Consider the following 12,768-nt stretch of genomic DNA (forward strand, 5'->3'; position numbering starts at 1 on the left):
ACAAAGTGGCACCCATGTCCTTAGATCAGAAGACACAATATTGTTAAACGACAATTTTCCCCTAAATTTATCTACTAGTCTGTACAGTTCTTACTGAAATTCCAGTCTATTTTCATTTTCAGAAATTGATAACTTTCTATTCCTATATACAAATGCAATGACCTAGAATAAACAAACAAATCTCACAAAAACACACAGTTAGGGGAGCCTGGGTGGTTCAGTTGGTTAAACATCTGACTCCTGATCTCAGTTCAGGGCATAATCTCATGGTTCATGGGATCAAACCCCACTTTGGATTCTGCACTGAGAGCATGTGCTGAAGTCCAGCTCCAGCAGGTCCAGGGCTCCCTGAAGGATGGACGGTGTTGGCGAGAGGGACTGAGAGAGCCTCGAGTTTCTTTCTGATCACCAGGCAGGCATCTCTGCTCTGATTCTCTAGTTTTATTTATGGTGAAACGTACAAGGAGCAGGCAGAGCAGTAAATGATTCCTCATAGATAATTTTTACAATTTTCCAGGACATGGGTTCTGCAGAAGTTACAATTCTAGTAGTAATGATCGTTATAAAAAGCTTAACTACAGGATGCCTGTATGGGAAGAGCAAGTATTTTCTAAAACCAAGATATACAAAACTTCAGGTGCAGGCCTAAGGAAGTGACCTTTAACCAAGAGGCAAACAGCATTGTTTAGTAAAGGTCAGGTTTTTATGAGTAAGGGTCATTAGGCTGTTTATAACTCTAATGGAAAGTTCCCAGAAAAACAGAATTCCCAGGAGACATAATGCCGCTCTCACAGTCCCAAAGACAATTGATACATTTTATTGCAGTAGTGACTTTTGCAATGGCATCCAGGCCTAGAACATAGTCAGTTATCAGTTAATTGCTCAGCTAGGAGGAAAATTTTATGTTGCTTGCCTTAGTCACATTAGGGTGTATCTAGTTTACTCATCTTCTCCCTGACCAGGTGAATTCACACCTCAGGGACAGGGCAGGGGGACAGGCTGCTCCTGACACTAATCAGCAAAGCACTCTGAAGTTTGGAGTTCAAGCAGAAGTGAAAGTTACAAGAGGGTAGATTTTGGTAGCTGTCTGGGGGCAAGAGACTGTGCAAACATGCTGTACCCTCACAAGGAATTTTCACTCAACCGGTGAGCTCAGACAGCTCCCAACAAGCACGGAATCTGCTTAAGATTCTCTCCATCCCTCTCTCTCTGCCCTTGCCCTGCTTGTGCTTACTCTCTCTCTCTCTCAAAATAAATAAATAAAATGTAAAATCAATCAATAAATCAATAAAGAGCAATTTTCTTGGCCAATCAAAATATGTCTTATCTACAAAGAATTTTGCTTCAACTATACTGGATTCTGCTGCCAATAGCTGAGATTCCTATTTATAAGTGACTTTTTGAGCAGTAGAATTAAAGTAAGATTATTTTATATTTTTAATTTTTATCTTCTAGTTTATTTTATGATTAATGTAGGCTCATTATGTAAGACAGATAGTAAGATTTTAAATGGGCCTTGATGACCTAGACTGTCAAATACGTCATAGTTTCCCGGATGCTGCTCCCACAGTTGAGGCGACATTAACTCTCGAGGTGATCCTGTTCTTCCACTCTCTGACAGAGAAAGGCCACAAGGAAGATCTCAAGTGCTGTTACGGGAGTTGTGGTCAGTGGATTGAGTTGGGGCCCAACGTGATCTTGTACCTATTATATAGTTGATTAGGGCTTAGCACTACTCTCTGGGATTGATTCTCTGGTCTTTGCTTTCTCCTTCTGAATCTTTCCTTTTCTATGGAAGTAGCTGGGTAGTCTCTTCAACCAGCTCTCTCTCCATGGGGATGTGGGGTCTTTTATGTGGTTATAGCCAGACAGGAGAAGGAAGGACTCTTCAGAAAGTCTCAGGACTTTTCCAAATGGTGCATTACCATGTCCGGGGTTGTCTGTTGCTGGGTGGTTTCAGAAAAGTCAGACCACCTGCCATTTGACTCGAGGCAGCAAAACAAGAATTCTGAACATCGCAGTAGTTACTGCATCACCTTTTCTGACATAGCCTCAGGAATCACACATCATCACTTCTACCATATTCTACCTGTTTAAGTACACCAGAAGCCCTGATTCAAAGAAGTACATTGACCCCACCCATTGGACAAGGATCATGGTCACATTATTGAACAGATTATTTTTGGAAAAGACAATGTGCCACTCACAATGGTATCATAATATTGATTAGGTTTTTTATATATGGTCCAAAAAACACCATTTTTGGTGGCTAAAAAGCGATCCTTTGGGAGCTTGAAAATGATGCTCACAGTTTAACTGAAGTCAGCGGATGTGCAACTGTTACATTTAGTGGAACATTGACGTGGTTGGCTCTCAGTGTACGATACAGTTTCCACTTCCATATTTGAGAGGGCAAACCCTCTGAACTGGGACCACTTGTAAAAAGACAAAGACATTTATGCAAATGAGCCAGGTCAAATTGCTTGGAAAAAAAAAACATGTTAGAATCCTTAAAAGCAGGGTTAAGGGTGACGAATTCCAGGACTTTGAGGTGGAGGTCAGGGAAGCATGGATTGTCAAGTAATTTCCCTAAATTATAATTTAATAACTGATCCTGTCCCAGGAAATGATAGTCAATACTATATATCATATCAGTTATTGTCATCGATGATGTAGAATGTCATAACTTAATTTGGAGAATCCTTGAAGGTAAAGAAAATAGTAAACCTAAAAATACTGAGGAAAGGATAAAAGCTGTAGGAAATCTTTAAGCACAGAAAATTATTTTTTTATTAAAAAATGTTTTAATGTTTATTTAGTTTTGAAAGAGAGAGAGTGACAGAGACAGAGCACAAGTGGGTGAGTGGCAGAAAGAGAGAGAGAGACATAATCCGAAACAGGCTCAAGGCTCTGAGCTGTCAGCACAGAGCCTGATTCAGTGCTCAAACTCAAGAACCATGATATCATGACTGAGCTGAAGTTGGATGCCCCTAAGCACATGACCTGAGCCACCCAGGCGCCCCTAAGCACAGAAAATTCTTAAGAAGAAACTCACCAAATGAGATTAGGAATCTAGCAGTTCGCCTGTACTGGGTCAGACTATAGGTTCTAGGGAACAGAGTGGTGTGTGAATAACAGTAATATTATTACTTTACTGCAAACTCAGATTTCTCTTAGTTTACTAATGAAACAATTGCTAGATGATGAATTAGTACATATTCTAACTTATTGTTATTTGGGGATCACAAGTAAATTGTCATCCTACTGGGAAGTACCTGTAATTGATTTTGAAATTATTCTTATTTGCAGCATGATCATTCTCCAAAGGTGTGGAGAGAGGTTCATATTGATTAAACAATTCAGGTTAGACCTTTCAGACTGGGATTTGGGGGTAGGTGCTCAACGATCTTGCGGTAGCCCCAGGATATGCATAGTTTGCTCCATTTGGAACCTCCTTGCATTGTGCAGAGGGAAGTACCAGCCTATAATGAAATGTAAATTAATTCCACATTCTTTGAAGTTCAAATAAAGTTCAGCGAAACAAGTCTTCTCAGTACTTGTTAGACTGGAATAAACCCCATTCCATAGGATAGCCTCATAAATTTTCTGTTTCTTCTCCATTATATTAAAGAAATAACACTCCTAGTCTCTCCCATGTGATCACAGGTTTAAGACACATTTCCCAAAATAAACTAAGATGACAAACAAAATCAATAACCCAATAAGGCTGGAGAAGTGCCATCATATTCTGGTTTTTTTTCCCATCCATTTCCCATTTGGTTTCTGTCATCATTCGAGGTGGTTCTTTTATGTTGTGAAGTCCCATCGTTGATAAATTGTTTAATTCAGCCCTCATCTTCCTCCTTGCATGCCTTTTCCACTCTGGTTGAGAGTAGATCAGAGCATCCCAGCTGAATTTCAAGGCTGTATCCAGCCCTTGTCTTACCACTATATGTATAGCACTGATGCTAGTGGGAAATGTGGCAGAAAAAACACTTTAAATACAAACCCATCAGGTAGAAAACAGAGGGAGGGCAAAGAAAATCATGCAGTCTCTAGCAATTAAAATGATCTTTCCTCAAAGATCAAATGCTTCAAATTATTTTATTATTCTTTTTTTCCTTCTATCACATTATCTACCTCTGCACTGAAAACCAACAGACGTCTTCAGAAAATCGACTCAGAGTTGTCTTAGAGATATATTCTTACCTTATTTAATTTTGACGTCACTTTGTCTTGTGATTTTCAGTTATTTTAGACCTATGGCTTCTTTCCTCTGAAGAACATAGAATACAAGGTACTGGATAATTTGTATAGGCTATTAAAACTGCACGTGCCTATAAATATAATGTTTTAATTTAAGTATTATATGTCAACTGTGATTTTAAGAGTACAGCTCCTGGGCTGCCTGGGTGGCTCAGTCGGTTAAGCCTCCGACTTCGGCTCAGGTCAGATCTCACGTTCGTGGGTTTGAGCCCCGCGTCGGGCTCTGTGCTAACAGCTAGCTCAGAGCCTGGAGCCTGCTTCCGGTTCTGTGTCTCCTTCTCTCTCTGCCCCTCCCCATCTATGCTCTGTCTCTCTGTATCAAAAATAAATAAAATATTTAAAAAAAAAAGAGTACAGCTCCTGAGCACATACCTGCTTTCATAAACATCATGCTCAGACTTTCACTTCTAAAGCTAAGAGAATTTGAAAAAATTTAATGGAGCACCAATAAAAGAAGAGTTACACATTTTAAGAGAAGAGTACAAAATCAGCATCTTTCTAGACAGATTCTGAATTTCATGAATAGGTTCTTTTCAGTGATCCAGATGTACCAAAATGGCAATCTCTTATGACTTGAGCACATTTCCCTGATGCCTTTCCTAACAGAAACAGACATACAGACAGTTACTCTTTATACTTTCATTTGAATTCTCATAAAATGCATATTTGAGTCTGCTTATCTTTGGTTTGCATTTAACGCTTTGCTTTTGAAATGTAAATAGAATGCGTGATCTGCTGTCCAGCTATCTAACCTGCACCCATAATCTGGTTTAGATGCTTTTTGTGTGTGTGCTTTAATACCACTTTTCACTTTGTTTCTATATTACTCAAGGTTCTCCAGAGAAACAGAACCAAGAGGATATATAACCTATTGGTTGAGAGAGAGAGAGAGAGAGAGAGAGAGAGAGAGAAAGGAGAGAGAGAAGAGAGAGAGAGAAAGAGAAAGCAATTTGTTACTAGAGGTTGGCTGAGAAGCCCCATTATCTGCAGACTGCGAGTTGGATGCCCAGGGAAGTGGATGGCGTAGTTCTAGATCAAGCCCAAAAGACTGAGACCAAGGGAGGCAAGGTATAAGTTCTAGGCTGAGTCCAAAGGCACCAATGCCCCACAGCAGAAGATTGATGGTTCAGTTGAAACAGAGAGAACAAATTTGCCCTTTCTTTCCCGCACTCTCCCTCTCTTTAAATTCAGGCTCTACATGGATCGAAAAATGCCCAACCACTTGGTGAGAGTGATCTTCTTGACCTTCTGCCAATTTAATGCTAATATCTTCTTGAAACACCCTCTCAAAAAGACCCAGAAATTATATTTTACCAGCCAGCTGGGCTTCCCTTAACTCAGCTAAGTTGACACATAAAAGTAACCATATAGTACCCGTTGTCTATTTATTCTGCTGTGTTTAAACACAGGAATAAGCAAACTCTGGACCTTGAAGGGCACCTAGATAGGACCCATGTAATCCATCTTTCATGCATCCTATTGTTCTGCGAACATGATAGAACATTCTGGATAATCCTATTGTTCTGGGAACTCTGATAGAACATTCTGGATATAGAGTCATGAAGACACTTGGGTGAGTCAACAGTTATTCAGTCACTGAATTGAGTGTGTTTACAAAAAGTATTTTTCTCAAGGCAATCTGTTTTTTCTCTCGTATTCTTTCCAGAATTAAAATGTTTTGCTTATATATCTATCAAGGTGACTTTCTGTTCTCCAAATCTCTCTCTTCCATCCATCAATTATATGCTCTAATAATTGGTCCAATAATGACTTTGATTTTGCTCAAAGTTTTACATACAGTGACTCATTACTGTCCCTAATAATAGTAGAAAAACACCCAGCCTGACTTTGAGATGTTCTGCTACGTGTATCTCTGAACTTTAACTTTTTATTATCCATTTATTTTAATGTATCATTTACTTACCTTGCATTTTGAGCACGATTATATCCTGTGGAAAAACTACCCATCCAGTTAGTGTACACAAGAACTTACATCCAATAGGTGATAGAGATGTGCAAATAAATACTTGTAATGTAGTGAAGTGGACACTATAATAGAGGAAAACTTACATGGGAGCAGTAAGACAAAGAAAGCCTAAATGAGTTATGAAGGGCTTCCCAGAGGATACACATTAGTTGAGCTGTTAACAACGAGTGAGAGTTTACCAAAAAGGTGAGGAGCAAAAGGTATTGAAGAAGGACAGCAAAGAGTGAACAAAATATGGAGGCATTAATTTTTATGCCAAGTTCAGGAAATGATCCAGAGCATGGTGTAGATTAGAGTGTATCCAGGGGAGGAGTGCTTAGAAAGAAGTCTGTGGAAGAAAATAACAACTAGATAGTGAAGAATCTCGTGCTGGGAACCATCAAATATACTTAAGTTGGGGGATTTCATGGGAAGATTTGTGTTTTACAAAATAAAGCAGTGAGTAGCATAGAAGATTGGCCAGAAAAAAATAATGACTAAAAACATTCTTTTTTTAATGTTTATTTTTGAGAGAGAGAGAGAGAGAGAGAAGGGGAAGGGAAAGGGAGATAGGGTCACAAGCAGGTTCCATGCCATCAGCACAGAGCTCAAGCAATACAGGGCTTGAACCCATGAGATTATGACCTGAGCCGAAACCAAGAATTGGACACTTAACCAACTGAACCACCCAGGTGCCCCCTAAAAGCAGACATTCTAGTTAAAAGTGATGGAAATCATCCAGGTAAGGTGTGAGACAGTTAATAAACTGAGGTTGTTAATTTACTAGAGAAGAAAGAAATATTCTGAGATAATTCCACAATAATTTTATAAAACTTGCTGGCTACTCAAACAGGACAGCTGAGAGAGAAGATGGAATGGTTGATGCTGGCAACCACCTTTCTGGACTGGGTGACAGGGCTAAAGATAATGTCAGTATTCAGGATAAATGCAGTAGGAAAAAGAATTGGCTTGGGTTTGAAAGATAATAAAATAATTTTGGGGGGAGTATTTTGAGTTTGGCATGTCTTTGTTTCTATTAGATAGTTCATTCAGCAAGAATGATGGAACTTAAGAGCATTGACCTAAAGATAGAAATTTGAGACAATGACAATGTTGGCAGTGGAAGTAAAAGGAGGGAACGATATTTCTTTTTTTTAAATGTCTTATTTATGTTTGATACAGAGAGAGACAGAGCATGAGAGAGGGAGGGGCAGATAAAGAAGGAGACACAGAACCGGAAGCAGGCTCCAGGCTCTGAGCTAGCTGTCAGCACAGAGCCCGATGCGGGGCTGGAACCCACGAACGTGAGATCTGACCTGAGCCGAAGTCGGAGGCTCAACCGACTGAGCCACCCAGGCGCCCCAAGGGAATGATATTTCAAAGAAGTGATAGAGAATTAGAAAAAGAAAGCCATAATTGCCAAATCTTGGAAGCAACCAAGATGTTCTTCAGTAGGCGGATGGATAAATGCACTTTAGTCTTCCTGATCTGACTACGGACATCGATTCCGGTGGCATCATTGTGTAGATTTTACTTAAAGTTGTTGAAACAGGTAGCATCCCTCAGTGAAAAGATGTATAGAGGGAAGCTAAGTTGACTGGAATTCAGAGGAACTCCAACATCAGGGGGACAAAAACATGAGACTCTGAAATATGGAGAACAAACAGAGGGTTACTGGAGGGGTTGTGGCAGGGAGGATGGGCTAAACGAGTGAGGGGTATTAAGGAATCTACTGAAATCATTGCTGCACTATATGCTAACTAAATTGGATGTAAATTTAAAATATAAATTAAAAAATATAAAAAGGAAAATAAAACTAAATAAATATATATATGTGTGTGTATGTGTGTGTGTGTGTGTGTGTGTGTGTATAAACTCCAACATTAGAGATCAGATGAAGAAGAAGAACGCAGGAAAGAAAGATAAATGGGATAAAATAAGGAGAATAGATGATCGTGAAAACCCAAAGCTAAGAGGACTTCAATGAGGCAATGGTTAAGTAAATTTAAGATGTTGATATGTTGAAATAATGAAGAAAGAAAGTACCCATTTCACTTGGAAACATAAAGAACAAATGATGACCTTCACAAAGGCAATCATGATGAAAATTTAAACCTTCCACGTAGCTAACTGCGTACAGTAACATGACTTTCATAGTCCACTGCTTACAACAACATAGCTTTACTATTCCAGGAAATTTTTCCCAGGAAGATAAATGTTGGAAATAATCCCGCTCGTTGTTCTGTAAATTTCTTGAAAGATCCATGAATTCTTCAACAAAACATGGAATGAATTATACCTTAGCATTCTTCTGACTCCTTACCCTCAAACCTGGCTTTGCTGGGCACACCATTCTCTTATATCATGATGCTTGTGTGGTCCCAACAAACCCTCCATGTTGAAAGACCCATCCACACCGCACTGCCAACTGTCAGTGGACATCACAGCATTGATCCTCACCCTCTGAGAGGCCAGGAAGGCTGTGCAGGCCGTTTTCTTCCCCATCATGGTTAGAAAGAAACATATCCTGATTCCATCAGCAGGCTGTTTGGGTAATATTTCGGGTAGCTAGCATTTGACAGTGGCAAACATAACAGGGAGAAAATACCTATGTGTATGGGCTACCGAATAACGCATATAGAAAAGTATTTTCAAAAATTTTGAATTGTTTTGTAGTGTAAAAAGGAGGTAGTCACAGTGACAGATGTAAGGTCAAAAAAGACATTTTTCAAAGTTCACTTATTCATTTTGAGCAAGACAGAGAGTGAGCAAGTGGTGAGAGGGCAGAGCAAGAAAGAGAGAGAATCCCAAGCAGGCTCAGTTCTGTTGGCACAGAGCCTGACATGGGTCTTGAACCCATGAACCAGGAGATCATGACCTGAGCTGAGATCAAGATACAGATGCTTAACTAACTGAGCCACCCAGGTGCCCCCAAAAGACATTGTTTTATTTAATTTTGTAAGATGGAAAAACTGGAATGTATATGTTTACTGGAAGGAATAATGTTGAGAAGAGATAGAAATTGTTGAAGCCTAGGGCAGGCTGGTGAAGGGGACAGAATCTGGGACACACACGCTAAGATAAACTTTAATGAGGGAAGAAAGACTTCCTTCCTTACTCCAAAAAAAGGGTGACAGATACAGATAAATGATAGCTTTGTGGGTTTAAAGATAAAGAGATCTTTTGTTTGCTATTTCCTTAAATGAACTGAAGTCTAGGACTGCATGAGGAGAGGGTGTGGTGGAAATTTGAGAAACCAAGTACACAACAGTTGCTTCTAAATGTAGAAAAGGAAGCTAACACTACCTAGAACATCTATGAACTCTGCAATCAAGATTATACAACAAATGTAGCCTGATACGTCTGTTTAGTACTTTTGCAAAATACAGAACATTTACCTTGCTGACAGGGATAGAAAGACCACCGAGAGGCGTGGAGTCTTTGAGCCATGATGTCAGGGAGGACCCGACCAGAGGGAAGTCATGGACGTCTTGGACAGCAAGAGCAGCACCATGTCCACAGTACATTTCTTTGAATGGATTTCACAGCAAAATTGAGAGGAAGGCACAGAGATTTCTACCTTTACGCATGCACAGCTCCCCCATGATCAATACCTCCCACCAGTGGGTTACAATTGGTTATGAAGACATCATTATCACCCAAAGTACATAGTTTACATTAGGGTTCACTCTAGGTGTGGTGCTTTCTGTGGTCTTGGACAAACATATAATAACCTATATCCACCATCATTGTATCATGTTCTGCACTTGCCTTTCACCTCTCCAGCCCCCACCACCCCTGGCAACCCCTGATCTTTTCACGGTCTCTTTAGTTTCATTTTTTCCAGAGTGTCACAGACTTGGAACGGTATAGTATGTAGCCTTTTCAGATTGGCTGCGTTTACTTACCCCGATAAACTCTGAAATGGATAAACCGGAATGATTTTTGTCCATCTTGATCGCTTTACAATCAGTTATTAGCAATACATCCTGAAGTTGAGTTTTTTGAGGACTCACCTAAAAAATCTTCAAGTATGTGTTTATGTTGGTTATGAGCCACATGCTCCGTTCCATCCAGATAATGATCTATACCTTCCACTGGTGGTCAGGAATGGAGCATCTCTGAGACCTACTGGGGGAAATACTGGACAACAAATATTTTAGGAACATGCACTTATATGTTCCATGGACTGCTTGAGTCAGAAGCACCAGCTATAAAATGGAATTTAACTTAAATTTGTCCAAATTGATGGATGTACTCTTTCATGGTACACTTTGATTCCTACTTCCACATGCAATGCTTATATTCAGGAGAAACAACACTCAATAAAACCATAACTTGCTTTTTTGCTTTGCCCTTGTTCCAAACATTCTGCAATTTAGGTAAAGGACTTCAAGACTACAGGGCAATATTGATGCTTCCTTCATTCATTAGACATGGAGCAGAAACACTGACTTTAAGCAATGATTTGGAGAACATGATAAATTTAGATTTTTCAGCCATCCTTTCTGACATCCTTTTTCTATAATTTACTACCAATTAGATGAGTCATTTCCATCTGCACCACACCCCTTCCCTTTAGAACTTTCTATAAAGAGTTTGATGCTTCCTAAATGTGTTATACAAACCAGCTTATATTACTGAGGCCTCTTCTGGTGTGTTTCTAATCTGTGAGGCTATGATCGTTTGAATTCTACACTTGAAATATTTAGTTCGGTTTGAGCCAATTACGAGTGGCTGTTAAATATTTCAAATCTCCTCTTCTCTTCTAGTTATTTTAAAGACTCTACTCCAAAACTACAGTCTTGGATATCATTTGCTTGCAGTCATTCAGGAAGTCCTATTTTAATTCTCTGCCATATATTCTATAAAAAAGAAGTTTGGCATTTCACACACATATGAGCCATCAGTCAGCCAAACTGACACAGTCAAGAAACTTGTGTGAGATGCAGATCTGTATACAATTAACATGTCCCCATAGAATGTCAATGAGCAAAGAAGGAATTATTAGAATGGTATCATCTTAAAATTACATTGCCTAGGAAAAATAAAAGGAAATAGAATTTTTAGTTATTTAGTATCATAAATATTAATTACAGCAAACTCCATATTTAGTTGTGGAAAGAATATTGCCAACGTTTATTAATACACTGCCTGAGGTTTTTGTGTTTGTTTCACCCTCTTGTGCATGAGATTTAGTTCACTAAGATTTTAACATTCCATAAATTAAGACTATGTGCATAACATTTCAAGTATAATGTTATGCAGGGTATTTATTTGATTCTAGTGTGGTACAATTAAGCCTCGTGGATACAGTAATTTTCATCACTGTCACAGCGAGACATTCCATTAACTTAGGAAAACTGAGTTCTGCCAAACATTCTGATTGTTAACATGGAACAGAAGGTCCAAAATGATTGTATTCATCCTATCAATTTTCCAACTTTTATTCTTCCTTTTATTCTTTGTGTGGTACCTGCAGAACTTTTTGCAAACTTTGCGAGGTTTCTTTTGAGAGCATACGCTGCTTTGAGCTCACAGGTGATTTGGGGAGTTCTTAAAATTCTTTATTTTTTTAAAGTTTATTTATTTTGAGAGAGACAGAGAGCAGGGAGAGGGGCAGAGAGAGCAGGAGAGAGAGAATCTCAAGCAGGCTCTGAACTGTCAGTGCTGAACCTGACGCGGGGTTCGATCTCACAAACCGCGAGATCATGACCTGAGCCGATATCAAGAGTCATAGGCGACTGAGACTTTCAGGCGCCTTTTTTTTTTTCATTCTTTTTTTTTTAAGTTGGTTTGGGGAGTTCTGGTGAACTTATTCTTCTAATGTTTATGACAATTCATAAAGCCCCAGTCAGATTTATATAAGATATTTTTTCAAATATATCAGAGAAAAATAAAATGGTCTCACTGTTTCATATTATACACTGAAAGGGTAAATCCATAAAGCAAGAGCTTGTAGGAATGTCAACATTAAGAAATGACTTTACATGTGCGTGCCTCATTGAAGGTCTCATGATGGTTTTCTCTCAAGCCTCTTGCCGCAAGTGATGGTACTTTTTTGTTATTATCTTCCACTGAGATTTAAACTTAGGTCCCAATTATATATTACAAAGGGCAGGCACCTTTGCCTATCACAATATGAACACATGTTTTAAACATTTATTTTGTACTAAGTTCTGTAGAACTTAAAAGAGGCAGTCATTTACATTAGGAAGGGAGTAAAAAGATATGGTGGAAACCAGTATGGAGGTTCCTCACAAAGTTAAAACTAGAACTACCAGATGACCCAGCAATCACACTACTAAGCATATAACCAAGGGATACAGGAGTGCTGTTTCAAAGGGGCACATGCACCCCAATATTTATAGCAGCGCCATCAACAATAGCCACAGTATGGAAAGAGCCCAAATGTCCATTGACAGATGAAAGAATGAAGACGATGTGGTGTACACACACACACACCGGAGTATTACTCGGCAATAAAAAGAATGAAATCATGACATTTGCAACAACATGGATGAAAATAGAGGGTA

Source organism: Suricata suricatta, chromosome 7 (assembly GCF_006229205.1).
Source record: "Suricata suricatta isolate VVHF042 chromosome 7, meerkat_22Aug2017_6uvM2_HiC, whole genome shotgun sequence".
Taxonomy (NCBI): Eukaryota; Metazoa; Chordata; class Mammalia; order Carnivora; family Herpestidae; genus Suricata; species Suricata suricatta.